At 42.2% G+C, this 27,530-nt stretch overlaps 1 protein-coding gene across 2 annotated transcripts in view; it reads left to right on the plus strand.

Annotated features, from left to right (window-relative positions):
• Nucleotides 1-1,112: 1,112 nt before the first annotated feature.
• Nucleotides 1,113-27,530, plus strand: part of PLEKHA7 (pleckstrin homology domain containing A7) — a 253,670-nt gene continuing 227,252 nt past the window's right edge. The window contains exons 1-4 of one of the 2 annotated variants that reach the window (XM_055548476.1): nucleotides 1,113-1,251; nucleotides 14,894-14,949; nucleotides 24,067-24,271; nucleotides 24,914-25,071. The gene's annotated coding sequence lies outside the window, so the exon portion shown is untranslated. The remainder of the gene's footprint in view (nucleotides 1,252-14,893; nucleotides 14,950-24,066; nucleotides 24,272-24,913; nucleotides 25,072-27,530) is intronic. The other variant, XM_055548477.1, reaches the window with a different exon arrangement.

Here is a 27,530-nt window from a genome sequence, read left to right on the forward strand (position 1 = left end):
TCCCAGGTGTCTCAGTAAAGAATTCCCCTGGCAATGTAGGAGATGCCAGAGACGTGGGTTCGATCCCTGGGTCAGAAAGATCCCCTAGAGAAGGAAATGGCAACCCACTCCAGTAATCTTGCCTGGAAAATTCCATCGACAGAAGAGCCTAGTGGACTACAGTCTGTGGGGTCACAAAAAGCCTGACATGACTGAGCACGCATGCACACATACATCTCCTAGAGGGTCTAATGCATTATTTGAGAGTCAACACGAATACAGTTATTTATTAACAAATTCACAAAGATTCAAAGGGCCCGACTGCTTCCGTAACTGTAAAGCCCTACACTAAAACAAAGAAAACAAACTAAAGTGCTATTATTTACAAACTACCCCAAGTGCTAACCACCTCTTAACTCAGGATCGAGCCCTTATGATCACACTTTTGCCTCCATAATCTCACTGAACCCTTACGGCAACCCTGTACCTCACAAATTATTAAACTTCTCTTTGCCTCGGTTTCTTCTTGTAAAATGGAGGTAAAGTCCCGTGCTCAAGGTCACATGGCCAACATGAGGCCACCCACCAAGACTGGACGCTAGATTTTAGAAACAAAGTCTCATTTCTTCCTGTTTTTTCTAAGCAGCTTGAGGTGTGACACACTCAACATTGCAGAAGGATTACTGTCTGAGCAGGATAGGTCTCTGACCTTTGAAAGCAAGATAAGGAGTGGTTGGGACTGGGAACGGAAGTCAGGGGTCACCTGATGTTTTGGCAGGAGCGTCACTGAGGAAGCTGCACTGGGACTTGTGGTTGTGGTCTGTAGGCCCTTTAGGTGATGAGACTCAGGTCCCCTGTACTGCAGGGGGACGAGCCAGGGACGGGGCGTCTGCACACAGCAGAGCCGGGATGGAACCCAGGCTGCTGGTGCCTGAGCCTGGCCTTCTCCATCTCTGCACTGTCCCCACACTGCTGTGTGAACTCTGGCAAGTCTCCCTGCCTGGCTGATCCTTAGCGAAAAGAAGGAGGTTGGACCAGCTAGGTTCCAAGCCCTGTCCCTGGCAGTGCCATGCTAAAGCAGGTGAAACTCTTCAAGCAGGAAGAGTTGAAACTAAAGCAGGTGAAACTCTTCAAGTCTCCAGCACCTCCGAAGAGAGGCCCTGGGGCAGGGAGGATGTGTTTCCAGTCCTGACTGAATCGCTTTTTCTTACATCATAACAGATTCCTTCATGGGCCTGCACCTGCCTGAATCTTGGAAAATCAGCTGTATCTGTGAGTCATCTCCTGGGCTCTGCCCAACCTGACCTTTTATTTCTTCATTCAGCAGCATCTTCGAGATGCTAACAATGGGCCTGGCCCGTCTCCTCTCTCATCCATCCATCCATCATTCCAGTCAACAAATATTTACTGAAGCATGTGTCAACTGCTATGTTAAGCTTTGAGATATAACAGTGAGCATAACCAATATGGTCCCTGCTCTCATGGAGCCTGCAGGGTTTTGGAGGGGAGAGATATTAAAGAATCACCATACAAGTGCAGGTGCCAATGGTAACAAGTGCTACAGAGGAGCCAGGCCTGGTGCTGTAAGAACTGAAGGTGGAGGTGAAAGTGAAAGTCGCTCAGTCATGTCTGACTCTTTGCAACCCCATGGACTATATACAGTCCATGGAATTCTCCAGGCCAGAATATGGGAGTGGGTAGTCTTTCCCTTCTCCAGGGGATCTTCCCAACCCAGGGGTCAAACCCAGATCTTCCCCATTTCAAGTGGATTCTTTACCAGCAGAGCCACAAGGGAAGCCCGAGGATGGTGGTGGGATGGGTGAATTTCACCAAAGAGGGCAGAGAAGGTTTCCCTGAGGAAGTGGCTCTTGAGCTGTTATTTGACGTAAGGGGGAGTGAAGAGGGGGGATTGTAGTGGGCATTCTAGGCACAGGAAATAGCCTTTATAAAGGGCTTTTGGCAGAGAGAGCCCAGTGAGTTGGGAAGGGAAGGACAGAGGCAGGGGCCAGATTCACAGGACTTCATAGGCCTTTGAAAGGAATTGTTTGGGCTTCCCAGGTGACTCAGTGGTAAAGAACCGCCTGCCAATGCAGAAGACACAGGAGACATGGGTTGGATCCCTGGGTCGAGAAGATCCCCTGGAGGAGGGCATGCAACCCACTCCAGTATTCTTGCCTGGAGAGTCCCAAGGACAGAGGAGCCTGGCAGGCTACTGTCCATGGGTCACAAAAAGTTAAACATGTCTTAGCACAAACACATGCTACTTATCTGACCAGAAAAGTAGCATCATCCTCATATGCAAGACTATAAAATGCAGATATAGACATGGAAGTAAATACATGATGAATAGACAAATAGGGCCTCCGGGTGGTACAGTGGTAAAGAATCTGCATGCCAATGCAGGAGATGCCAGAGATGTGGTTTCAGCCCCTGGGTTAGGAAGATCCCCAGAGTAGGAAACAGCAACTTGCTCCAGTATTCTTACCTGGAAATTTCCATGGACAGAGGAGCTGGGAGGTGGGGGGGGCGTGGGGGAGGGTGGCTACAGTCCATGGGGCCACAAAGAGTCGGACACAGCTGAGCACGCACATCTTTTCTTTAGAGCAGCAAGGATAAAGGGTTTTAATCAGGCTAAGTACTGTCATCAACTTTACATTTTTAAAGTATTCTGGCTGCCCACTGGATGAAGAATGGACGAAGGGGAATGGAAGGGGAAGTGGACCTAGTGATTTTGAGAGACCAGAGAGGAGCCCAGAGTCCAAAGCGGAGATGACTGTGGCTTGGACTAAGGTGTCAGTATAGAGAGGGAGAAGAGTAGAGAAGTTGGAGAAATATCTAGACAGCAAACCTGTCAAGACTTGGGGTTAGGTTGGATGTTGGGAGTGAAAGAGACAGAGGTATGAAAGATGACTGCCAGTCTCTGGTATGGGCAGGAAGGGTGAAGGTCTATTCAAGAAAACAGGGGACTCTGGGTGGGCACAGGTGTGAACAGCACATTATGAGTTCCGTTTTGGAGACGTTGAGTTTGAACTGTCTATAAGATATCCAACTAGGTCAAATAGTAAGTAACACTGAGCACTTATGTGTGTGAGGCATTTCATTAAAGACATTATATTATCTCATTTAATTCTTTTTTAAAAAATAATTAATTAATTAATTTTTTGGCTGTGCTAGCTCTTCTTACCTGCATGGGCTTTCTCTAGTTGCCATGCACAGGCTTCTCACTATGGTGGCTTCTCCTGTTGCGGAGCGCAGGTTCTGGAGCGCAGGCTCAGTACTTGTGGTGCATGGACTTAGTTGCCTTGCAGCACGTGGGATCTTCCTGGACCAGGGGTGGAATCTGTGTCCCCCACACTGGAAGGCTGATTCTTATCCGCTGGACCACCAGAGAAGTCCTATCTCATTTAATTCTGGTGGTCACTCTATTAATAGAGAGTATCAGCATCTCCATTTTCCAAAAGACACCAGGGCACAGAAAGAGAAAGCAGGCGGGCAGTTGGACATACAGGTCTGAAGCTCAGAAGAAAGCTCTGGACTGGAGATGTAGAGTCCTCAGGGGAACTGAAGCCATAGTCAAGTGAAACTGCCCAAGGAGAGACAAGTTCAGCTTCTCTCCCGTCTTACCTCCACCCATGTCTAGCTGGTCTCTGCTCAGGTCCACGGCCCCGTGCTGGGTAGGGGAGACCCATACTCTTCATTCTCCGCTCAAGAGCTGGGGTCTAGTCATCCTCCCCATTAATCTGCCAGGACTGTGATTTGCTTCTAAATAATAGAATTCAAAAGGAGTGACAGTTCAGAACTTCTGAAGCTAGGGCAGAAAAAGTCTTGTTATCTGGGACACTCAGGTTCGGGGTAGGAAGGTTGACCCTGAGACCTCCAAGCTGAGAGCCGAGGTCACACAGAGGCCATGTGCAGGTGCCCTGGAATCCGCCACCCTGGAGGCCCGGACACTGGCCAACACTACCTGGGCACCTGGGTGAGGGTGTCTCCATGTGACTCCTGGCCCAGCCCTGAAGTCTCCTGTAGCCACCCAACCTTCTCAGCCAAGGCCCTGAGCCAGTCCTGCCATAGCCTATCTGAATTCTTTTTTTAATATTTATTATTGGCTGCATTTCAACAGTACGTGAACTGTGAACTTCCAGATGTTCAAGCTGGATTTATAAAAGGCAAGGGAACCAGAGATCAAATTGCCAACATCCGCTGGATCATCGAAAAAGCAAGAGTTCCAGAAAAACATCTATTTCTGTTTTATTGACTATGCCAAAGCCTTTGTGTGGATCACAACAAACTGGAAAATTCTTAAAGAGATGGGAATACCAGACCACCTGACCTGCCTCTTGACAAATCTGTATGCAGGTCAGAAAGCACCAGTTAGAACTAGACATGGAACAACAGACTGGTTCCAAATAGGAAAAGGAGTACATCAGGGCTGTATATGGTCACTCTGTTTATTTAACTTATATGCAGAGTACATCATAAGAAATGCTGGGTTGGATGAAGGACAAGCTGTAATCAAGATTGCTGGGAGAAATATCAATAACCTCAGATATGCAGATGACACCACCCTCATGGCAGAAAGCGAAGAACTAAAGAACCTCTTGGTGAAAGTGAAAGAGGAGAGTGAAAAAGTTGGCTTAAAACTCAACATTCAAAAAACTAAGATCATGGCATCCAGTCCCATCACTTCATGGGAAATAGATGGGGAAACAGTGGCAACAGTGTCAGAGTTTATTTTTGGGGGGGCTCCAAAATCACTGCAGATGGTGACTGAAGCCATGAAATTTAAAAGACACTTGCTCCTTGGAAGAAAAGCTATGACCAACCTAGACAGCATATTAAAAAGCAGAGACATTACTTTGCCAACAAAGGTCCATCTAGTCAAAGCTATGGTTTTTCCAGTAGTCATGTATGGATATGAGAGTTGGACTATAAAGAAATCTGAGCGCCAAAGAATTGATGCTTTTGAACTATGGTGTTGGAGAAGACTCTTGAGAGTCCCTTGGACTGCAAGGAGATCCAACCAGTCCATCCTAAAGGTGATCAGTCCTGAATATTCATTGGAAGGACTGATGTTGAAGCTGAAACTCCAATACTTTGGCTGCCTGATGCAAGAAGCTGACTCATTTGAAAAGATCCTGATGCTGGGAAAGATTGAGGGTGGGAGGAGAAGGGGATGACAGAGGATGAGATGGCTGTATGGCATCACCGACTCAAAGGACATGAGTTTGAGTAAACTCCAGGAGTTGGTGATGGACAAGGAGGCCTGGTGTGCTGCAGTCCCTGGGGTCGCAAAGAGTCGGACACGACTGAGCAATTGAACTGAACTGATTGGCTGCATTGGGTCTTAGTTGCAGCAGGCAGGATCTTCATTGTGGCGCAGGATTCTCTAGTCGAGGCGCCCAGGCTCAGTAGTTGTGTCGCTCAGTCTTAATTGCCTCTTGGCAGGTGGGATCTTAGTTCCCTGACCAGGGATAGAACCTGTGTTCCCTGCATTGGAAGGCAGATTCTTAACCACTGGACCACTAAGGGAGTCCCTTACTGAATTCTTGACTGCATAATCCTTAGAATAATTCAGTGATTGTTTTAAGGTACTAAGTATTGGGATAATGTGTTTCACAGCAAAAATAACAGGCAGGAACATTTTACTGAGGATGGGGAGGCCAAGTTTCTACAGCTTCCCAGCTGGCAGAGGGACAGGACAGCGGGTTCCCGGCCATTCTACACTTACCACGACTCCCAGTTCTCACTTCATCTCACCCTGAACTGGAGTCACGTGCGGATGGGTCTGTCTGTCCTATGTGACTGGCTGTGGCCCTGCCCAGGGAAGACGGCAGGACCTTCCAGTTGCCTTCAGTCTTCAGCGTCCAGCACAGAACCTGACATGAGGGAATCAGTAAGTGCTCGCCTGGTACCTGCAGCCCGCAGTTGGTCTGACGTTTATTTCGCCAGGAGCGGGGATCTCAAACTTCGTCCTTATTCACCAGGAGCAGGGATCTTAAAATTCTTCCAAGGACATGGGATGCTAGACGGAAGCTCTTCCTGGCCACCTCACACAGAGACGTGGCATTGTGCTGAAAGCAGTTTTTCTAAAAGCATTTTTGTGGACACAACATTTTGATTGAAACAATGACCTGATCAAAAATGAGTATTCCCCAGTTGCTGGGTTTTTTTCTTTTCCTATAGCGTTGGCGATTTTTTTGCTTCCTAAAGCAATTTTCAACTGTGTGATAGTTTTTAAGCATTTCTGTCCATTTTTAGAACTTTTTCAGGATTTTTTTAACCTAATTGTAATTTGCTTTAGCCTACCTTACAGCTTTTCAATATTTAAAATAGTTGGAAGTTGTAACTGTCTAAAGGTCTCACTGATGAGGGGACTGCTTGGGCCTATGGACTCAGAGTCACAGAGGAAGAAAGCCAGAGGAGGCCCTTTACTGGGGTGCTTGGTTCGTGCATTCTTTACTGTCTGAGCCACTGCTTTGTGTATGGATGAGGTGAGGCTCTGAGAAGGGGGCTGTTCAGGGTCACACAGCTGCTAGCCTAGTGCCCCTTTCCCCTGCGTTCCTGTTCCATGTGTGAGCGGAAATGGTCTCTAGGTGGGATTATGTGAGTTGTTTAAATCTCTCTTTTGCATGTTTTGTATTTTCTGATGTTTATGTAAGAGTATGAATTGCTTTGGGTACAAGATAAAAATGAAGTGAGTGCAATTGTACAGCAGTTTGAACATTCTTTGGCATTGCCTTTCATTGGGATTGGAATGAAAACTGATCTTTTCCAGTCCTGTGGCCAGTGCTGAGTTTTCCAAATTTGAGCTCATTTCACATGCTAGCAAGGTAATGCTCAAAATCCTTTAAGCTGGGCTTCAATAGCTTATGTGAACTGAGAACGTCCAAATGTACAAGCTGGATTTAGAAAAGGCAGAAGAACCAGAGATCAAATTGCCAACATCTGTTGGATCATAGAAGCAAGGAAATTCCAGAAAAATATCTGCTTCATTGACTAACTAAAGCCTTCGACAGTGTGTATCACAACAAACTGTGGAAAATTCTTAAAGAGATGGCAATACCAAACCACCTTACCTGTCTCCTGAGAAACCTGTATGTTGGTCAAGAAGCAACAGTTAGAACAGGACGTCGAACAACGGACTGGTTCCAAATTGGGAAGGGAGTAATGTCAGACTGTATATTGTCACCCTGCTTATTTAGCTTATATGCAGAGTATGTCATGTGAAATGCCAGGATGGATGAAGCTCAAGCTGGAATCAAAATTACTGAGAGAAATATCATTAACCTAAGATATCCAGATAACACCACCCTAATGGAAGAAAGTGAAGAGGAACTAAAGAGCCTCTTGAGGAAGGTGAAAGAGGAGAGTGAAATAGCTGGCTTAAAACTCAACATTCAAAAAACGAAGATCATGGCATCCAAGCCCATATTTTCATGGCAAATAGATGGGGAAAAATGGAAACAGTTACACACTTTACTTTTTGGGGCTCCAAAATCACTGCAGATGGTGACTATAGCCATGAAATTAAAAGACGCTTGCTCCTTGGAAGAAAAGCTATGCAAACCTAGACAGCATATTAAAAAGCAGATATATCCCTTTGCTGACAAAGGTCTGTATAGTCAAAGCTATGGTTTTTGCAATAGTCATGAATGGATGTGAGAGTTGGATCATAAAGAAGGCTGAGCACTGAAGAATTGATGCTTTTGAACTGTGGTGTTGGAGAAGACTCTTGAGTCCCTTGGACAGCAAGGACATCAAACCAGTCAATCCTAAAAGAAATGAACCCTGAATATTCATTGGAAGAACTGAAGCTGAAGCTCCAATACTTTGGCCATCTGATGTGAAGAGCTGACTCACTGGAAAAGCCCCTGATGCTGAAAGATTGAAGGCAGGAGGAGAAGAGGGTAATAGAAGATGAGATGGTTGGGTGGCATCACTGACTCAATGGATGTGAGTTTGAACAAACTCTGGGAGATAGTGAAGGACAGGGAAGCCTGGCATGCTGCAGTCCATGGGCTTGCAAAGAGTCAGACACAACTAAGCTACTGAACAATACAACAACACAATGCAAGATTTAAAAACAACAACACAGTAAAAGAATGAAAGAATTCTATTAAAGGTATTTCACCTGAAGCTCCCGCCTCATCCCAACACACACACAGACACACAGACACACAGACACACAGACACAGACACACACACACACACACACACACCCCCCAGTATCACCGCCCTCCCTTACGGCACTGACTCTCTGATGGTAATGGCTTTTGGGACATTTCTGGTTCAGACTCAGGGTCACACAGATCCCAGCCTTGAGCCACAGGGTCCAGGGAAAGCCAGTATGTTGTGGGTACACAGATCTCTTGGACCTGCCTACCCAAGTGAGCCCCAGTTCCCAGAGATTTAGTGGGACCATGAGTCCCAGGGAGTCCCACCAGAGGGCAGCAGGGAGATGGCTGAGGCTCTAGTGAGTCAGTCCCTCTGCTGAGAATGTCCCTGAGGGTTCAGAGGCTCCATGGAGAAGAATTTAGGTCAGATTCTGAAGGAATAGAGTGGGAAAGCTGCTTTAGGCTTGTGTGGAGGGATGGCCTGTATAGAGCTAAGGAGGCAGGAATTAACAGGTCAGAATTGCCAGATGTGAAGATGGGGACTAGATGCTCCATGCAGGCAAGGCGGGATGGTGTTTGTTTTATGCAATCACCCACAGGTGTAAGTACCCTTAGACCTGTGCCTGGCATATATTATGTATTTAATTAATATGTATTGATCAAATGCACAGATGAAGATACTGTTGGGTGGGACAAGGGAGGAAAGGGAAATGGTAGTAAATGTTTGAGTCGAAGACAGAAAGGAATTTTTACTTATTGAGCACCTTCTATTTGTTGAGCCATAAAGTAATAATAAGCTCTTTAGGGACTTCCCTAGTGGTCCAGTGGCTAAGACTCCATGCTCCCGAAGCAGGGGGTCCAGGTTTGATCATTGGTTAGGGAACTAGATTCCAAACACTGCAACTAAAAGATTTCGCATGTTGCAACTAAAACCTGGTGCAGCCAAATAAATAAAATATCTTTTTAAGAAGCTGATGGCTTAGTGATATGTTATTTCAGCAGGACTGTCTTATATATAGTTCTTGCCTAGGACCAGTCAAGAGAAAGAAACTGTGAAAGTGTTAGTTGCTCAGTCTTGTCCGACTCTTTGCAGTCCCACAGATTGTACGTAGCCCAGCAGGCTCCTCCGTCCATGGAATTCTCAAGGCAAGAGGACTGGAGTGCCATTTACTTCTCCAGGGGATCTTCCAGACCCAGGGATCAAACGTGGGTCTCCTGCATAGAAGGCAGATTCTTTACTGTCTGAACCACCAGGGAAGCCTCTGGACAAAAGCTCTTCTTATCATGGGTGGTGGCGATTTGTCCTGATAATTAGGTTGCAAAGGCCCTTGGACAGGTGTAGAGAGATGTGCTGGTGGAGTCTAGGCCAGGCCACGTTACAAGCCACATGGTCTTAGGAGACCCAGTTGCTCTCTGTGGGCCTCTGTATCCTCTCAAAATGAGGATTAAAAACTATTGCCCTGCCCACCTCCTAGAGATGCTATGATCAGAAAAGGCGAGAAAGCACACAAGACTGCTGTGTTTTAAATTCCATCCAGTTCAAATATTTGTAATTGTACTCAGCCAAAGAGCATGTAAAACTTTTTAAAAAAAAAAATCATTACTTTGTTTTTATAAACTGAGAAATTTGCCATGACTAAGGAAATTGGCTGGGAAAAATTCACATCTTGTTTTGATCAATTACAGGAGGTATCGATCCAGAATGGAGCTGGCACCATGTCTTTACGCTGAATTCAAATGTTACTTCTTAGCCTGTAGAGAGCCTTTTCTTAATTATATAAAATGAAAAATTTGGAAAAGAATTCTTTAGGGCCTGATAGCTTGGTAGTGGTGCTTGATAGTCAGTAGTGGTGCTTATTAATCCTGGGTGTACTTTAGAACCACCTGGGGAGTTTTAGGGCCATACCAACACACCAAAACCAATTTTATATATATATATATATAATGACTTATTTATTTATTTTTGGCTGCACTGGGTCTTTATTGCTGCCTGTAAGCTTTTTCTGGTTGTGGCGAGCAGGGGCTACTCTAGTTACGGTACCTGGATTTCTTGTTGTGATGCCTTTTCTTGCTGAAGAGCACAGGCTCTAGGGCATGTGGGCTCAGTAGTTGAGGCATATGGACTTAGTTGCCCTATGGCGTGTGGAATCTTCCCAGACCAGGGATCAAACCCATGTCCCCTGCTTTGACAGGGACAATTAACCAGTGGACCGCCAGGGAAGTCCAATACCAATTATATTGCTTGAGGTAGGGCACAGGGATTTTTGTTAAAGTTCCCAAGTAATTCTAACAGGCAGTAAGGTCTATAGGTACATGAAAGCATGATATGAGAAAGTTAAAATGGGGGAGTGGCTAAGGTATAGAGTTTGAAGACCCTGAGCTCACCTCTTCTCTTGGGCACAGTAAAATTACAACTATTTGCAGGGCATTGTTGATGAGAAAGACCTGAGATCTAGCAGAAATGGTCCTCTACAACTCAAGATGTAAAGAAGGAACCACAACAAGATAGCTAGGAGGGGTGGAGTCACAGCAAAGTCAAGATCCCCAGGTGGGTGACCCTCAAACAGGAGGATAACTACAATTGCAGAGGTTTCCTCAAGGAGTGAGCGGTCTGAGCCCCGCATTGGGCTCCTCAACCTGGGAGTCTTGCACCAGGAAGACGAGACACTGGAACATTTGGCTTTGAAGGCCAGTCTGGAGAAGGCAATGGCACCCCACTCCAGTACTCTTGCCTGGAAAATCCCATGGACAGAGGAGACTAGTGGGCTTCAGACCATGGGGTCGCTAAGAGTCGGACACGACTGAGCGACTTCACTTTCACTTTTCACTTTCCTGCATTGCAGAAGGAAATGGCAACCCACTCCAGTGTTCTTGCCTGGAGAATCCCAGGGATGGGGCCACCTGATGGGCTGCCGTCTATGGGGTCGCACAGAGTCGGACATGACAGAAGTGACTTAGTAGCAGCAGCAGCAGGGCTTCCTTTCAGAAGATCCAGAGAGCTGTAGGAAAGACACTCCACTCTCAAAGGGTGTACAAAATCACACTAAGTCTGACAGACAAGCAAAAACTAACAGTTTAGAACCATGAAACTAGCTCCATAAGAAATGTTAAAAAGGACTTCTCTATGCAGAAAAGGTCATGACTAAATATATGAAAAGGAAACAAATCTCATTGGTAAAGGCAAACATGCAGTGACGACGCTTTGACTGCCGACAGAGGTCCATCTAGTCACAGCATTGAAGCTTCACTGTGCATTGCCTTTACCAATGAGGTTTTTTCTTTTCATTATTATTATTACTATTATTTTGTGGTACAGTGAAGATAATAAATCAGAATAAAGCTAGAGGAAGGTTAAAAGACAAAAGCAATAAAATCACTTATGTCTGCAATAAGTAGTTAAGGGATAAACAAAACAAAAAGATGTAAAAAGTGATGTCAAAAACAGTAAATGTGGCGGGGGGGTACTGTGTGGAAGTGTAAAAATGCGGGTTGTTAAAACACATTGAAATTTGAGATCAGCAACTTAAAATAATAACATACATATAAAGATTGCTATATATAAACCTCATGTTAACCACAAACCCAAAGTCTACAACAGATACACACAGAAAAGAAAGGAATCCAAACATAACATTAAAGATAATCATCAAATCATACGGGAAGAGAGCAAAAGAAGAAGAAAGAAACAGAAGAACTACAAAAACAACCCTCAAATTAACAAAATGGCAATAAGTACACACCACTCCTGGGTATTTATCCAAAGAAAATGAACACACGAAGTGGAAAAGATACTTTTACCCTTGTGTTCACTGTGGCATTATTTACGTTAGTCAAGATATGGAAGCAACCTAAGTGCTCACCAATAGTTGAATGGATGAAGATGTGGTGTATATAAATACAATGGAATATTTCTCAGCCATAAAGAGGAACGGAATCTTGCCATTACTGATGATACAGATGGATCTAGAGGGTATTATGTTAAATAAAGTATGTCAGACAGGGAAAGACAAATCCTGTGTGATTTCACTTATATGTTGAATCTAAAAAACAAATGAACAAAGACAACAAAACAGAAACAGAGATAGAAGACAAAAAAGTGGTTGCCAGAGGGGAGGGGACCCTGGTAGAGGAGAGAGAAGTAAGGGAGATTAGGAGGTACAAATTTGCAGTTGCAAAATAACTGAGTCAGGCATGAAATGTGCAGCGTGGGGAAAATAGTCAATAATAATGTAATATCTTTGTATGGTGACAGATGGTAACTAGACTTACTATGGTGATCATTTTGAAATGTATAGAAATACTGAATCACCATATTCTACAACAGGAACTCACATAGTGTTTTTGGTCAATTATACTTCAAAACAAACAAACAACTCATAGAAAAGAGATTAGATTTGTGTTTACCAGAGGCGGGCGGTGGGAGGAAGGGGAATTCCATGAAGGCCCTCAGAAGATACAAACTTCCATTTATAAGATAAATAAGGGGATGTAATGTACAACATAATAAATACATACAACACTGTTATATGAAACTTAAGAGAGTAAAATCTAAAAGTTCTCATCACAAGGAAAAATACTTTTTTGTATTTTTAAAATATTTTCTCTGTATGGGATGATGAATGCTTATTAAACGTATTGTAATCACCTCATGATGTGTCTAAGTCAAATCATTATGCTGTATACTTTAAACTTATACAGTGATGTATATCAATTATATCTCAATAAAACTGGAAAAAAACAAGAAAAAAGCTAGAAGACACTGTCTAATTGAAATATAATGTAAGCCACGAAATGTTAACTTGAGCTTTTGTAATAACCACTATTTTAATAATATATTTTATATAACCACATATCCAAAATATTATTACTTCAACATGTAACCATTATAAATAACTAAGAATGCGGTTATAAATAACTAAGAACTAAGTAATAACTATAGTTATAACTAATAACTAAGTTATTATAAATAACTAAGAACTAAAGAGCCTCTTCATGAAAGTGAAAGAGGAGAGTGAAAAAGTTGGCTTAAAGCTCAACATTCAGAAAACGAAGATCATGGCATCCTGTCCCATCACTTCATGGGAAATAGATGGGGAAACAGTGGAAACAGTGTCAGACTTTATTTTTGGGGGCTCCAAAATCACTGCAGATGGTGACTGCAGCCATGAAATTAAAAGACACTCCTTAGAAGGAAAGTTATGACCACCCTAGACAGCATATTAAAAAGCAGACACATTACTTTGTCAACAAAGGTCCATCTCGTCAAGGCTATGGTTTTTCTGGTGGTCATGTATGGATGTGAGAGTTGGACTATAAAGAAAGTTGAGCACTGAAGAATTGATGCTTTTGAACTGTGGTGTTGGAGAAGACTCTTGAGAGTCCCTTGGACTGCAAGGAGATCCAACCAGTCCATCCTAAAGGAGATCAGTCCTGGGTGTTCATTGGAAGGACTGATGTTGAAGCTGAAACTCCAATCCTTTGGCCACCTGATGTGAACAACTGACTCATTGGAAAAGACCTTGATGCTGCAAATGGAAGGCAGGAGAAGGGGACAACAGAGGATGAGATGGTTGGATGGCATCACCGACTCAATGGACATGAGTTTGGGTAAACTCCAGAAGTTGATGATGGACAGGGAGGCCTGGCGTGCTGTGGTTCATGGGGTCGCAAAGAGTCAGACATGACTGAGCGACTGAACTGAACTGAACTGACTGAAGAATGAGGTATTTTACATTTTTTATACTAAGTCTTCAGAATCTGCTGTGTATTTTATTCTTTTAAAAATATTTATTTATTTGGCTGAACCAAGTCTTAATTGCAGCATGTGGGATCTTGTTCCCTGACCAGGGATCAGACCCAGGCCCCCTGCATTGGCAGCGTGGAGTCTTATTAGCCACTGGACTACCAGGGAAGTCCCTATTTTATTTTTCAGAGCACATTATCAATTGAGACAATGCAGGCTAGCTACAATTCAAGTGGCCAATGGCTGTTGTTTGAGGTAGTACAGAGCTAGAATATATAAGCATTTTTCCCAATAATTCATTGAATTATGTTACTAATAATTGCTGCTGCTGCTGCTAAGTTGCTTCAGTCGTGTCCGACTCTGTGCGACCCCATAGACGGCAGCCCATCAGGCTCCCCCATCCCCGGGATTCTCCAGGCAAGAACACTGGAGTGGGTTGCCATTTCCTTCTCCAATGCAGGAAAGTGAAAAGTGAAAGTGAAGTTGCTCAGTTGTGTCCGACTCTTTGCGACCCCATGGACTGCAGCCCACCAGGCTCCTCTGTCCATGGGATTTTCCAGGCAAGAGTACTGGAGTGGGGTGCCATTGCCTTCTCCAACTAATAATTGCTAGAATTTCTAAATCTTACAAAAACAATTAGAATACATGTATTGCTTTTATTGTTGTTTTTACACTTACAAGTTTAAATCTAAATCAAAGTTGTTGTAACACTATCAGTAAAGTTTTGTGGTTTTCATCATATAGGTTTTATGGATAGGCAAAATATAGGTTTTATATTTACATATCTTTACAGATATGTTTTGCATATATTTTTCCTTTTGCATATATATTTTCTTTCATTTCTAAATTGTTTATATTTTTGCTACTATTATAATGGGGGAAAGAGTTCAACTGCTTATTAAACTATTAATTTTGTGATATTAGCTTGGACCTGAGTTCCCTTATTAATTTTAGATGTCTGAGGTTCTCCATATTTTAAGGCATTATACCCTATTGCCTGCAAATGAAGATAATTTTATTTCCTTCCCAATACTTAAACTTTTTATTTCTCTTTCAGGTCTGACTATATTGGCAAGACCTTCTAAAACATCATTAATAATAGCATCACTATAGGTATGCTTGTTCTTTTTTGAAAAATGTTTATTTTAATGGGAATATCTTTAAATGTCTCATTGTTAAAGAATGTGTATGCCAGGACTCATACATACACAGTGGTCCCTGGAGGTCCAGTGCTTAGGACTCTATACTTCCACTGGTGGGTGGGGAACTAAGATCCCCTGGGCCACACAGTGTGGCCAAAAAGAAAAAAAAAAATTGTGTGTGTCTGAGAGAAATACTCTCAAAGGAAACATTTGGTTATTTGTAATTTTCTAACACATTACTTAAATTTTTTATTTTGAGATAAATATAGATTGCAAACAGAAGTTTGCAAAGACAGTAAAGAAGTCTGTATTTACCCTCCACCCAAGTTTACCATATTTTACGTAACTGTGGGACAATATCAAAATTAGAAAATCCGCATTGGCACAATGTATGTGTGCATTATTCTATAGTCTATAGAATACAGACGATTTCATTCTGTTGTCATTTTACCTTATTGCCACTTACTTTTTTAATTGAAGGATATTTGCTTTATAGAATTTTGTGGTTTTCTGTCATACATTAAGAATCAGCCATCAGTTCAGTTCAGTCGCTCAGTCGTGTCCTCCTCTTTGCTACCCCATGAATCGCAGCACGCCAGGCCTCCCTGTCCATCACCAACTCCTGGAAACTCACCCAAACTCATGTCCATCGAGTCAGTGATGCCATCCAGCCATCTCACCGTCTGTCGTCCCCTTCTCCCCCTGCCCCCAATCCCTTCCAGCATCAGGGTCTTTTCCAATGAGTCAACTCTTTGCATGAGGTGGCCTAAGTATTGGAGTTTCAGCTTCAGCATCAGCCCTTCCAATGGACACCCAGGACTGATCTCCTTTAGGATGGACTGGTTGGATCTCCTTGCAGTCCAAGGGACTCTCAAGAGTCTTCTCCAACATCACAGTTCAAAAGTATCAATTCTCGGCGCTCAGCTTTCTTCACAGTCCAATTGTCACATCCATACATGACCACTGGGAAAACCATAGCCTTGACTAGACGGACCTTTGTTGGCAAAGTAATGTCTCTGCTTTTGAATATGCTCTCTATGTTTGTCATAACTTTCCTTCCAAGGAGTAAGCGACTTTTAATTTCATGACTGCAATCACTACCTGCAGTGATTTTGGAGCCCCCCAAAATAAAGTCTGATACTGTTTCCACTGTTTCCCCATCTATTTCCCATGAAGTGATGGGGCCCGGATGCCATGATCTTCGTTTTCTGAATGTTGAGCTTTAAGCCAACTTTTTCACTCTCCACTTTCACTTTCATCAAGAGGCTTTTGAGTTCCTCTTCACTTTCTGCCATAAGGGTGGTGTCATCTGCATATCTGAGGTTATTGATATTTCTCCCTGCAATCTCAATTCCAGCTTGTGCTTCTTCCAGCCCAGCGTTTCTCATGATGTACCCTGAATATGAGTTAAATAAGCAGGGTGACAATATACAGCCTTGACGTACTCCTTTTCCTATTTGGAACCAGTCTGTTGTTCCATGTCCAGTTCTAACTGTTGCTTCCTGACCTGCATACAGGTTTCTCAAGAGGCAGATCAGGTGGTCTGGTATTCCCATCTCTTTCAGAATTTTCCACAGTTTATTGTGATCCACACAGTCAAAGGCTTTGGCATAGTGAATAAAGCAGAAATAGATGTTTTTCTGGAAATCTTTTTTTCGATGATCCAGCGGATTTTGGCAATTTTATCTCTGGTTCTTCTGCCTTTTCTAATCAGCCATCAGTTCAGTTCAGTTCAGTCGCTCAGTCGGGTCTGACTCTTTGCCACCCCATGAATCGCCGCACGCCAGGCCTCTGTCCATCACAAACTTCCGGAGTTCACTCAGAGTCGCTCAGTGGTGTCCGACTCTCTGCAACCCCATGAACTGCAGCACGCCAGGCCTCTCTGTCCATCACCAACTCCTGGAGTTCACTGAGACTCACGTCCATCGAGTCAGTGACGCCATCCAGCCATCTCATCCTCTGTTGTCCCCTTCTCCTCCTGCCCCCAATCCCTCCCAGCATCAGAGTCTTTTCCAATGAGTCAGCTCTTCCCATGAGGTGGCCAAAGTACTGGAGTTTCAGCTTTAGCATCATTTTTTCCAAAGAAATCCCAGGGCTGATCTTCTTCAGAATGGACTGGTTGGATCTCCTTGCAGTCCAAGGGACTCTCAAGAGTCTTCTCCAACACCACAGTTCAAAAGCATCAATTCTTTGGCACTCAGCCTTCTTCACAGTCCAAGTCTCACATCCATACATGACCACAGGAAAAACCATAGCCTTGACTAGATGAATCTTTGTTGGCAAAGTAATGTCTCTGCTTTATGAATATGCTCTCTATGTTGGTCATAACTTTCCTTCCAAGGAGTAAGCATCTTTTAATTTCATGGCTGCAGTCACCATCTGTAGTGATTTTGGAGCCCAGAAAAATAAAGTCTGACACTGTTTCCACTGTTTCCCCATCTATTTCCCATGAAGTGGTGGGACCGGATGCCATGATCTTCGTTTTCTGAATGTTGAGCTTTAAGCCAACTTTTTCACTCTCCACTTTCACTTTCATCAAGAGGCTTTTGAGTTCCTCTTCACTTTCTGCCATAAGGGTAGTGTCATCTGCATATCTGAGGTTACTGATATTTCTCCCAGCAATCTTGATTACAGCTTGTGTTTCTTCCAGTCCAGAGTTTCTCATGATGTACTCTGCATATAAGTTAAATAAACAGGGTGACAATATACAGCCTTGACAAACTCCTTTTCCTATTTGGAACCAGTCTGTTGTTCCATGTCCAGTTCTAACTGTTGCTTCCTGACCTGCATACAAATTTCTCAAGAGGCAGAACAGGTGGTCTGGTATTCCCATCTCTTTCAGAATTTTCCACAGTTTATTGTGATCCACACAGTCAAAGGCTTTGGCATAGTCAATAAAGCAGAAATAGATGTTTTTCTGGAACTCTCTTGCTTTTTCCATGATCCAGCGGATGTTGGCAATTTGATCTCTGGTTCCTCTGCCTTTTCTAAAACCAGCTTGAACATCAGGACGTTCACGGTTCACATATTGCTGAAGCCTGGCTTGGAGAATTGTGAGCATTACTTTACTAGCGTGTGAGATGAGTGCAATTGTGCGGTAGTTTGAGCATTCTTTGGCATTGCCTTTCTTTGGGATTGGAATGAAAACTGACCTTTTCCAGTCCTGTGGCCACTGCTGAGTTTTCCAAATTTGCTGGCACATTGAGTGCAGCACTTTCACAGCATCATCTTTCAGGATTTGGAATAGCTCAACTGGAATTCCATCACCTCCACTAGCTTTGTTTGTAGTGATGCTTTCTAAGGCCCACTTGACTTCACATTCCAGGATGTCTGGCTCTAGGTCAGTGATCACACCATCGTGATTATCTGGCCAATGGGAATTTGTTGTTGTCATTTTATCGATTTGTGTAACCACCATTGCAATCAAGATACAAACCACTTTGTCACTACAAAGATCTCCTTCATGCCACTCCTTTATCCACACCTGTCCCCTTCCAATCACCGTCCTTCACCTCTGGCAACCACTTATCAGTTCTCCATCTCTGTATGTTTAAAATTTGAGAATGTTATGGGATCAGACCGTGTGATCTTTTAAGCTTGGCTTTTTTTTTTTCACTCACAATAATGCCTTGAGAGCTATTCAAATTGTCATGTATCAATAGTTTGTTCCTGCTTATTACTAAGTGTATTCCATGGTATAGATGTACCACAGTTTTTAAAACAATTTAACTACAACAGGATAATTTGTCTGTTTTCAGTTTGGTTTGTTGTTCAGTCACCCAGTCATGTCCAACTCTTTGCGACTACCTGGACTGCTGCATGCCAGGCTTCCCTGTCCTTCACCCTCTCCCAGGGCTTGCTCAAACTCATGTCCATTGAGTCAGTGATGCTATCCAATCATCTTGTCCTCTGTCATCCCTTTCTCCTGCCTTCAATCTTCCCAGCATCAGGGTCTTTTCCAATGAGTTGGCTCTTCGCATCAGGTGGCCAAAGTATTGGAGCTTCAGCTTCAGCATCAGTCCTTCAAATGAATATTCAGGATTGATTTCCTTTAGGATTGACTGGTTTGATCTCTTTGCAGTCCAAGGGACGCTCCAGTTTGGGGCTATTACCAAAAGTTGCTATGAACAATCACATACAAGTTTTCATGTGGACATGTTTCATTTTTTCTGGGATATTCAAGAGTGAGAATGCTGGAACATACGGTAAGTGAATGTAATGTTTTTTAAGAAACTGCCGAACTGTCTTCCAGGATGGCCATACCATTTCACATTCCCACTAGGAATTTGTGAGAGAGACAGTTTCTCTGCACACTCACCAGCATTTGATATTGTCACTATTTTTCATTTAGATTCTAACATGATTTTTAAAATGAGTGATGGTTTTCTCAAATACATCTTCTGATATTTATTGAGTAATGTATACATACATAATTGCATTGTGTCTCTTATTGGATCTCTTGGTGAATTGCATGATTTAATCCATAAATATACAGATATATTTTTCCCTCTCAACAATGCATTTTACTTTTTGGGGGAGTAAGGGAGAAAAAGCAGGGTCCCACTGGAGTTTACAAAGAGTATGAAACTAGTCATATAGTATGGGAAGGCCCCCAAGATTTTTTTTTACTGATTTCTATAATCTAATGAAAATATGACATATGTAAGTACCTAATACATTTGTTGTTCAGCTGCTAAGCTGTGTCTCTTTGTGACCCCATGAACTGCAGCATGCCAGGCTTAACACATAGTATGCAATAAGTGTCAACTGCCTTTTCTAGGAGAATTCTCCACAGGCTAGTTTGTACCCGGACATAATCATCTTTCTCCTTTCAGGGAGTGAGGGTCACCTAGAAAACTAGGCAACTGAAAGTGCAGCACAGTTTGGGTGATGCAGTTGGCTGGCTGACTCAGTGCATGGTCTGTCTCCCCGTCTTCCCCACTCCACTGGGTCAGGGAGGGGCTAAGAGTACAGTTTCCCCAGTGTTTGTGCAGGGGCCTATCCAGCCTGTCATGGTAGATCCCATGGAGGGCTGTGGGCTGCAACGCTCTAGTGCACAGTCCTCTCTTTCTGATGATGATAATTGTACAAAAAAAAAAAAAAAAAAAGCAGACGTGCATGCTGGCTTTACCAGCTGTCTTCAGGATCTCAGTAGCCTTGCTGTGCTCAACATTCTGGAAATCCACATCTTTCACAGCTAGAACTTGGTCCCCTTCCTGAAGTCCTGCTCAGTGTGCATCAGAGTCAAGAATCACCTTGGAGATGAAAATGTCTTGCTGGGAGGCCCTTCCTACTCAGATGTGAAATCCCAACTGAGCCCAGGGGCCTTTTTCAGTGTGACCATTTGGGGCAGAAGTTGGGGCAACTCATTGTAGTCTGCGTGGTATACTCTCTCACGAGGAGGAATACATGCAGGAAAACCACTAGGTAGTCATTGGAAGGAATCTGGCTGTTTATCTCCAACAAGACTCCACGAGCTGGCTTCAGCCACTTCAGGGTTGGCTCACTGCCAATTGTACATACAGGTTTTCTTTCTTTGTTTTTAAAAAGCTATTTATTTATTTATTTTTGGCTACACGGTTTGTGGGATCTTAATTCCCTGACCAGGGATTGAACCTGTAGAAGCATTGAGTCTTAACCACTGGACCATCAGGGAAGTCCCTATAAATAGGTTTTAAACGGTAAAAAAATCAAATAGTACAAAAAGGAACACAGGAAAAAGTAAATCTCTTCCTATTGCTGTCACTAAAACAATCACTTTAATCTTTTTCTTGTGTTTTCATCTAGGGACTGTAACTTATACATATGTATATAATGTATAATGTATATATACATATATATATTCCAGTTTTATTAAGATAAAATCAACATAAAACATTGTGTAAGTTTAACAATGGAGAAGGCGATGGCACCCCACTCCAGTACTCTTGCCTGGAAAATCCCATGGACGGAGGAGCCTGGTGGGCTGCAGTCCATGGGGTTGCAAAGAGTCGGACACGACTGAGCGACTTCACTTTCACTTTTCACTTTCCTGCATTGGAGAAGGAAATGGCAACCCACTCCTGTGTTCTTGCCTGGAGAATCCCAGGGACAGGGTAGCCTGATGGGCTGCCATCTATGGGTCACACAGAGTTGGACATGACTGAAGCAACTTAGCAGCAGCAGCAGCAAGTTTACCAAGTACAATGTGCTGATCTGATACACTTATATATTGTAAAATGATTACCACAGTTCAGTTGGTTAATACCTCCATCACCTTTCATATTTACCAATTCTTTTTTGTGGTGAGAATATTTAAACTCTAGTCTCTTAGTAACTTTCAAGTATATAATCCAGTACCGTTAACTCTAATCACCATGCTGTATATTGGATCCCCAGAACTAATTCGTCTTATATAATAACTGGATTAATTGTATCCTTTGACCAACATCTCCCCAATTCCCCCACCTTCCAGCCCCTTGCAACAACCATTCTACTGTTTCTATGAGTTTAGCTTTTTTAGATTCTATATATAAGTGATATTATGCCATATTTGTCTTTCTTTGTATGACATTTCACTTACATAATACCTTCAAGATCTAACCATGTTGTCACAAATGGCAGAATTTCCTTCTTTTTCATGACTAAAAATTTTTTTTTCTCTTGAAATACAGAATTTTATTTAGAAACTGTTTAAAAGTAGAAAAAAACCCTGTCAAGAAAGACCAGGTGGAAAATGGGTTCCCAACAAAATGGAATTTTAGGGCAACAAAAGTCTAAAAGGCCACAAAAGAGGAATAGCACCACTGTTATTTGAACAATGGCTAGTTACTTGCATTTTTTGGCATTGTTAATCACTGAATCTGGCTTTTCCTCTGAATTCCACACAGAGCATGCACTACACAATTTTATCATAAAATACCTGCTTGCTATACACATTTCATCTCAACAACTTTTATTCATTCATCCATAGATGGGCAGTTTGGGTTATTTGCATATCTTGATTATTGTGAATAATACTACAAGGAACATCAGAGTGCAGGTATCTCTTTGAGATCCTGATTTCATTTCCTTTGAGTATATACCAGAAGTGGGATTGCTGGATCATAAGATAATTCTAAGGAATCACCATACTGTTTTCCATAGTGACTACAAATTTAAATTCCCACCAGTGCACAAAAGTTTCCTTTTCTCCATATCCTCACCAACACTTGTTATTTCTTGTGTTCTTGATGCTAGCTATCCTAACAGGTGTGAGGTGTTATTTCATTGTGGTGTTGATTTACATTTCCCTGAGAATTAGTGATGTTGACCATCTTGGCCACTTGTATATCTTCTTTGTCCATGGAATTCTCCAAGCAAGAATACTGTAGTTGGTAGCCATTCCCTTCTCCATGGGATCTTCCCAACTCAGGGATCGAACCTGGGTCTTCTACATTGCAGGCAGATTCTTTACAGTCTGAGCCACCAGGAAAGCCCATATCTTCTTTGGAAAATATCTACTCAGTTCTGCCTATTTTTAATTTCTTTTAGTTATCGAGTTGTAGGAGCTCCTTACATATTTTGGATATTAACCTTTTATCAGGTATATGATTTGCAAATATTTTCTTCCATTCTGTAGGTTGCCTTTTCACTTAATTGACTGTTTCTTTGCAGAAGCTTTTAGTTTGATGTATTCTTGTTTACTTTTGCTTTTGTTGCATATGCATTTGGTGTCATCTAAAAAATCATTGCCAAATCCAGTGTCAAGGAGCTTCTTTCTTATGTTCTCTTCTAGTTTTATGATTTCAGGTCTTATGATTAAGTCTTTAACCCATTTGAGTTAGTTTTTGTGAGTGGTTTAAGACAGGGGTCCAATTTCTTTCTTCTAGGGTGTCTATCCAGTTTTTCCATTTACTGAAGAGACTGTCCTTTACTCACTGAGTATTCTTGACCCCCTTGTCAAATATTAGTTGACAGTTTATGTGAGGGTTTATTGCTGGGCTCTCAATTCTATTCCATTGTTTTTTTTTTTGTCACTTTAATGGCAGTGCCATACTGTTTTGATTACTGTTGCTTTGTAGGATAGTTTGAAATCAGAATGTGTGATCCATCTAGCTTTGTTCTTCTTTCACAGGATTACTTCAGCTACTCAGGGTCTTTTGTGGTACCATATGAATTTTTGGATTTTTTTTTCTATTTCTGTGAAAAATGCTATTGAAATTTTGATAGGGATTGCACTGAATCTATATATGGCTTTGAGTACTGTGGACATTTTAACAGTATTAATTCTTCTGATCCATGACCAGGATATCTGTCCATTTATTTGTGTTTTCAGTTTTCTTTTGTCAAATCTTATAGTTTCCAGTGCACAGATCTTTCACAACACTGGTTAAATTTATTCCTATGTATTTTATTGCTTTTAACGTTACTGTGACTAGAAGTGTTTCATTTCTTTTTCAGACATTTTGTTGTTAGTATATAGAATTGCACTGATTTTTAAAATTTTACTGTAGTTGATTTATTTGATTTACAATGTTGAATTAATTTCAGCTGTATAACAAAGTGACTCACTCATATACACACAAATATATATACATACACTTTTTCACATTCTTTTTCATTATGGTTTATCACAGGGTATTGAATATAGTTCTTTGTACCATATAGAAGGACCTTGTTGTTTATCAATCCTATACATAGTAGTTTGCACCTACTAATCCCAGATTCCCAATCCTTTCTTCTACCCCTCTCCTGGAAACCATGTCTATTCTCTATGTCTATGAATATGTTTCTGTTTTGTAAATATGTTCATTTGTGTTGTATTTTAGGTTCCACATATAAGTGATATCATATGGTATTTGTCTTTCTCTTTCTGACTTACTTTGTTAAATATGTTGTATTTTTTGGCCCAGCTGCACAGTTTGTGGGATCTTAGTTTCCTGACCAGGGATCGGACCTGGGCCCTCGGCAGGTAGAGTGTACAGCCCTAATCACTGGACCTCCAGGGAATTTCCACCAGTCATTGTTTTTTAATTTTTCAAACTTTTTTTTGATGTGGACCATTTTTAAAGTCTTTGTTGAATTTGTTACAGTATTGCTTCTTCTTTTTTCTTTTTTAATGTTTTAGGTTTTTGGATGCCAGATGTATGGGATCTTAGCTTCCAGACCAGGGATTGAACCTGCACCCCCTGCATTGGAAGACTAAGTCTTAACCACTGGACTGCCAGGGAATTCCCTATTTTTTTTTTTTTTTTTAAGCTTTCTGCCCCTGTCTCCCTCTGGAACTATAATAATTCACAAATTATTTCTTCTGATAGTACCCCATAGATGAGGTGGGCTTTCTTTACTCTTTCTCATTCTTTTTTTGTTGTTCTCCTCTGACTGGATAATTTCAAAATTCCTATTTTTTCTTTTTTTCAATTCTTCTAACAAAATTCCTATTTTCTAACTCACAGATTCTTTCCTGTACTTGATTCATTCTGCAGTTGATGTTCTCTGTTGAAAATTTTTTTTATTTCATTGTATTCTTTAGCTACAGAATTTCTTTGTGGTTCTTTCTTTTCTTTTTTTTCTAAGTTTCTGGTACAGCATTATAATTCGATTGCTATTACACTATAAAGTGACTACCTTTTAAGTTATTTTTCTTATTTCTATCTGGTTAAACTTCTCATTTTGTTCATACATTGTTTTCCTGATTTCACTGAATTGTCCTTCTGAGTTTTCTTGTAGCTCATTGAGTTTCCTTAAAACAGAGATATTTAGAATTATTTATTGGGTAAATTGCATATCTCCACGTTTTTGACATCGGTCACTAGAGGATTATTGTGATTCATTGGTGGCATCATGTTTCACTGATTTTTCATGTTCCTATAAGTTTTGAGTTGCTGTCTTTGCATTTGAAAGAGCATCTCCCTTCTCTAGTTTTTACTAACTGCCCTTTTCAATGCATCCAAATTTGTATTTTTTTGCTCCAGTGGTGTGTTGGAACTTCACACGAAACCTGAACTTCCATGAAGACCCTCTTGTCTGTGGCTGATTTTCTAAGACAGTGTTTTCCATGACTCCTGGACTGTGTCTGAGAGGGGCTACAGTTGGTTCATAGGCCCCTCAAGGGGCCACCACTGGGATCAAGGTATTGACTGAACTATATGTAGGTAAGACTTCTCTTGGGTCCCTTGGCATATGATGCTGGGTCCCACAGCTCCCATAAAAGCACTCCTTTCTGTGGATGGATGCCATATTGTTGTTGAAGGTGGGACACAAATAATCAGCCATGATGTACCCTATATGTTAATAGTAGCATATCACATACACAGTTCTGCATTTTGCATTTCACTTAATATCTCAGAGACTATTCTGTACCAGGACATGGAGATCTATCTCATTCTTTTAAATAGCTGTTATAGCATCCTATTTTAGGAGCATGGCATAATTCAACCCACTTAAAAAACTGGGGTGTAACTGACATACAACATTGTATTAGTTCCAGGTGTAGAGCATAATGATTCAATATTTGTATATATTGTAAAACATCACCACAATATATCTAGTTAACATCTGTCACCATACAAACCCATTTTTGGGGGGATAGACACTTAGGTTGTTTTTGGTCTTTTGTAACTATTGAATACTTTATTCCAGTGAATACGCTATTACACGTCTTTATGCCCCTGTGTGAGCATTAACGTAGTATAAATTTCTAGTAGTGGAATTGCTAGGGCAAAGATACATGCATTAAAAAAAATGCATTTAAATTAGAATAGCTGTTGCCAAATTGCCTTCAAAAAGACAACCATTTTATAGTCCCACCAACAATAAACAAGAATGTCTTTCTTTACAATGTGCACTTTTGTCAGTCTGATACTAAATAATCTTACCTTATCTTAAATCTGCATTTTACCTCTCCTATGAGGTGGTTGAATATTTTTTCATTTGTTTAAAAGTATTTTCTGTGAACTGAGTGTTCACGTTCTTTGCCCATTTAATGAATTCTTTTAAATTAATGTTTAACAACAAAGACACCGCTTTCCCCTTGTGATTTGCTCGAGTCTCCTCAAAGGCAGGAGGCCCTGAAACAGGTGTTCAAGGTCCTCTGCTATTACACAACACCCTCTTTTTATCTCATATGGGTCTCCATCCCCAACACTACTGTCTGCTCCCAAGGAAGGGACCTTTATGGTTTCCTCATACCTCATACCCCTCCCACAATCCCATGTCTGCTCTCCCATCCCTCCTCTCAGCAGCGTGCTCTCAGTCAAATCTGACCAGTCCTTCAGGGTCCAGCTGAATTCCACCTATCTAGGATGCCTTTCTTTCTCTCTTTTTTGCCATTGTGCGTGGCTAGTGGGATCTTAGTTCCCTGACCAGGGCTCAAATTTGAGCCCACAGCAGTGAAAGCATGGAGTCCTAACCACTGGACCACCAGGGAATTCCCTCTTTTTTTTTCTTTTTTTAAATAATTCTTATTAGAGTGCAGTTGATTTACAATGTTGTGTAGCTTCTACTGTATAGCAAAGTGAGTTAGTTACACATATATACATTCTTTTCATTCTTTTCCCATATAGGTCATTGAGTATTGAGTAGAGTTCCCTGTGCTATAATGTAGGTTTTTATTGACTGCTGAGTCACTTCAGTTGTGTCCAACTCTTTGCAACCCCATGGTCTGTAGCCCTCCAGGCTCCTCTGTCTGTGGGATTCTCCAGGCAAGAATACTGGAGTGGGTTGCCATCCCTCCTCCAGGGGATCTTCCTGACTCAGGGATCGAACCAGTGTCTCTTATGTCACCTGCATTGGCAGGCAAGTTCTTTACCGCTAGCACGACCAAGGTCCTTATTAGTGGGGCTCCTTTCTGAATCTAGCCTACAGTTTCACTTTTAGATGAGTTTCATCCCACCAATCACAGCCCTCCCAGAGCCCATCTTCCTCTCTGTCCGCTCTCAGTGTGTAGGGCAGTCAGGATGGAGTGTGTTTCACGCACTCAACCTGCATTTACTGTATACATCAGTCAGGCACTATTCCAGGAACTGGGGATATGGCAGTGAGTGAGACACAACAAGCACCTCCTCTTATCCAGCTGACATTTTACTGGTGGGTGTGTTCGATAATATACAACAAAAAGACAATAAACAAATAAGAATGTCAACTAAGTGCACAGAAGTAAAGGAATAGACAGTAAGGGGAGGGAAAGGGTCTCCTTTAGACAGGTCAGGGGAGAGAACCCTCATGAGATGAGAAGAGAGCCACAAAAAAGCAGCTTCCAGAGCCCCCATGCAATGGCACCCCACTCCAGTACTCTTGCCTGGAAAATCCCATGGATGGAGGAGCCTGGTAGGCTGCAGCCCATGGGGTCGCAGAAGAGTCGGGCACGACTGAGCGACTTCACTTTCACTTTTCACTTTCATGCATTGGAGAAGGAAATGGCAACCCACTCCAGTATTCTTGCCTGGAGAATCCCAGGGACAGAGGAGCCTGGTGGGCTGCCGTCTATGGGGTCACACAGAGTCGGACACGACTGAAGCGACTTAGCAGCAGCAGCAGAGCCCCCACTAGAGGCTCTGCCTGGGGGGTGGGTGGGGTCTGTGCTTCTAAAGA

The sequence above is a fragment of the Bubalus kerabau genome, chromosome 15 (genome assembly GCF_029407905.1).
Source record: "Bubalus kerabau isolate K-KA32 ecotype Philippines breed swamp buffalo chromosome 15, PCC_UOA_SB_1v2, whole genome shotgun sequence".
NCBI classification, from domain to species: domain Eukaryota; kingdom Metazoa; phylum Chordata; class Mammalia; order Artiodactyla; family Bovidae; genus Bubalus; species Bubalus kerabau.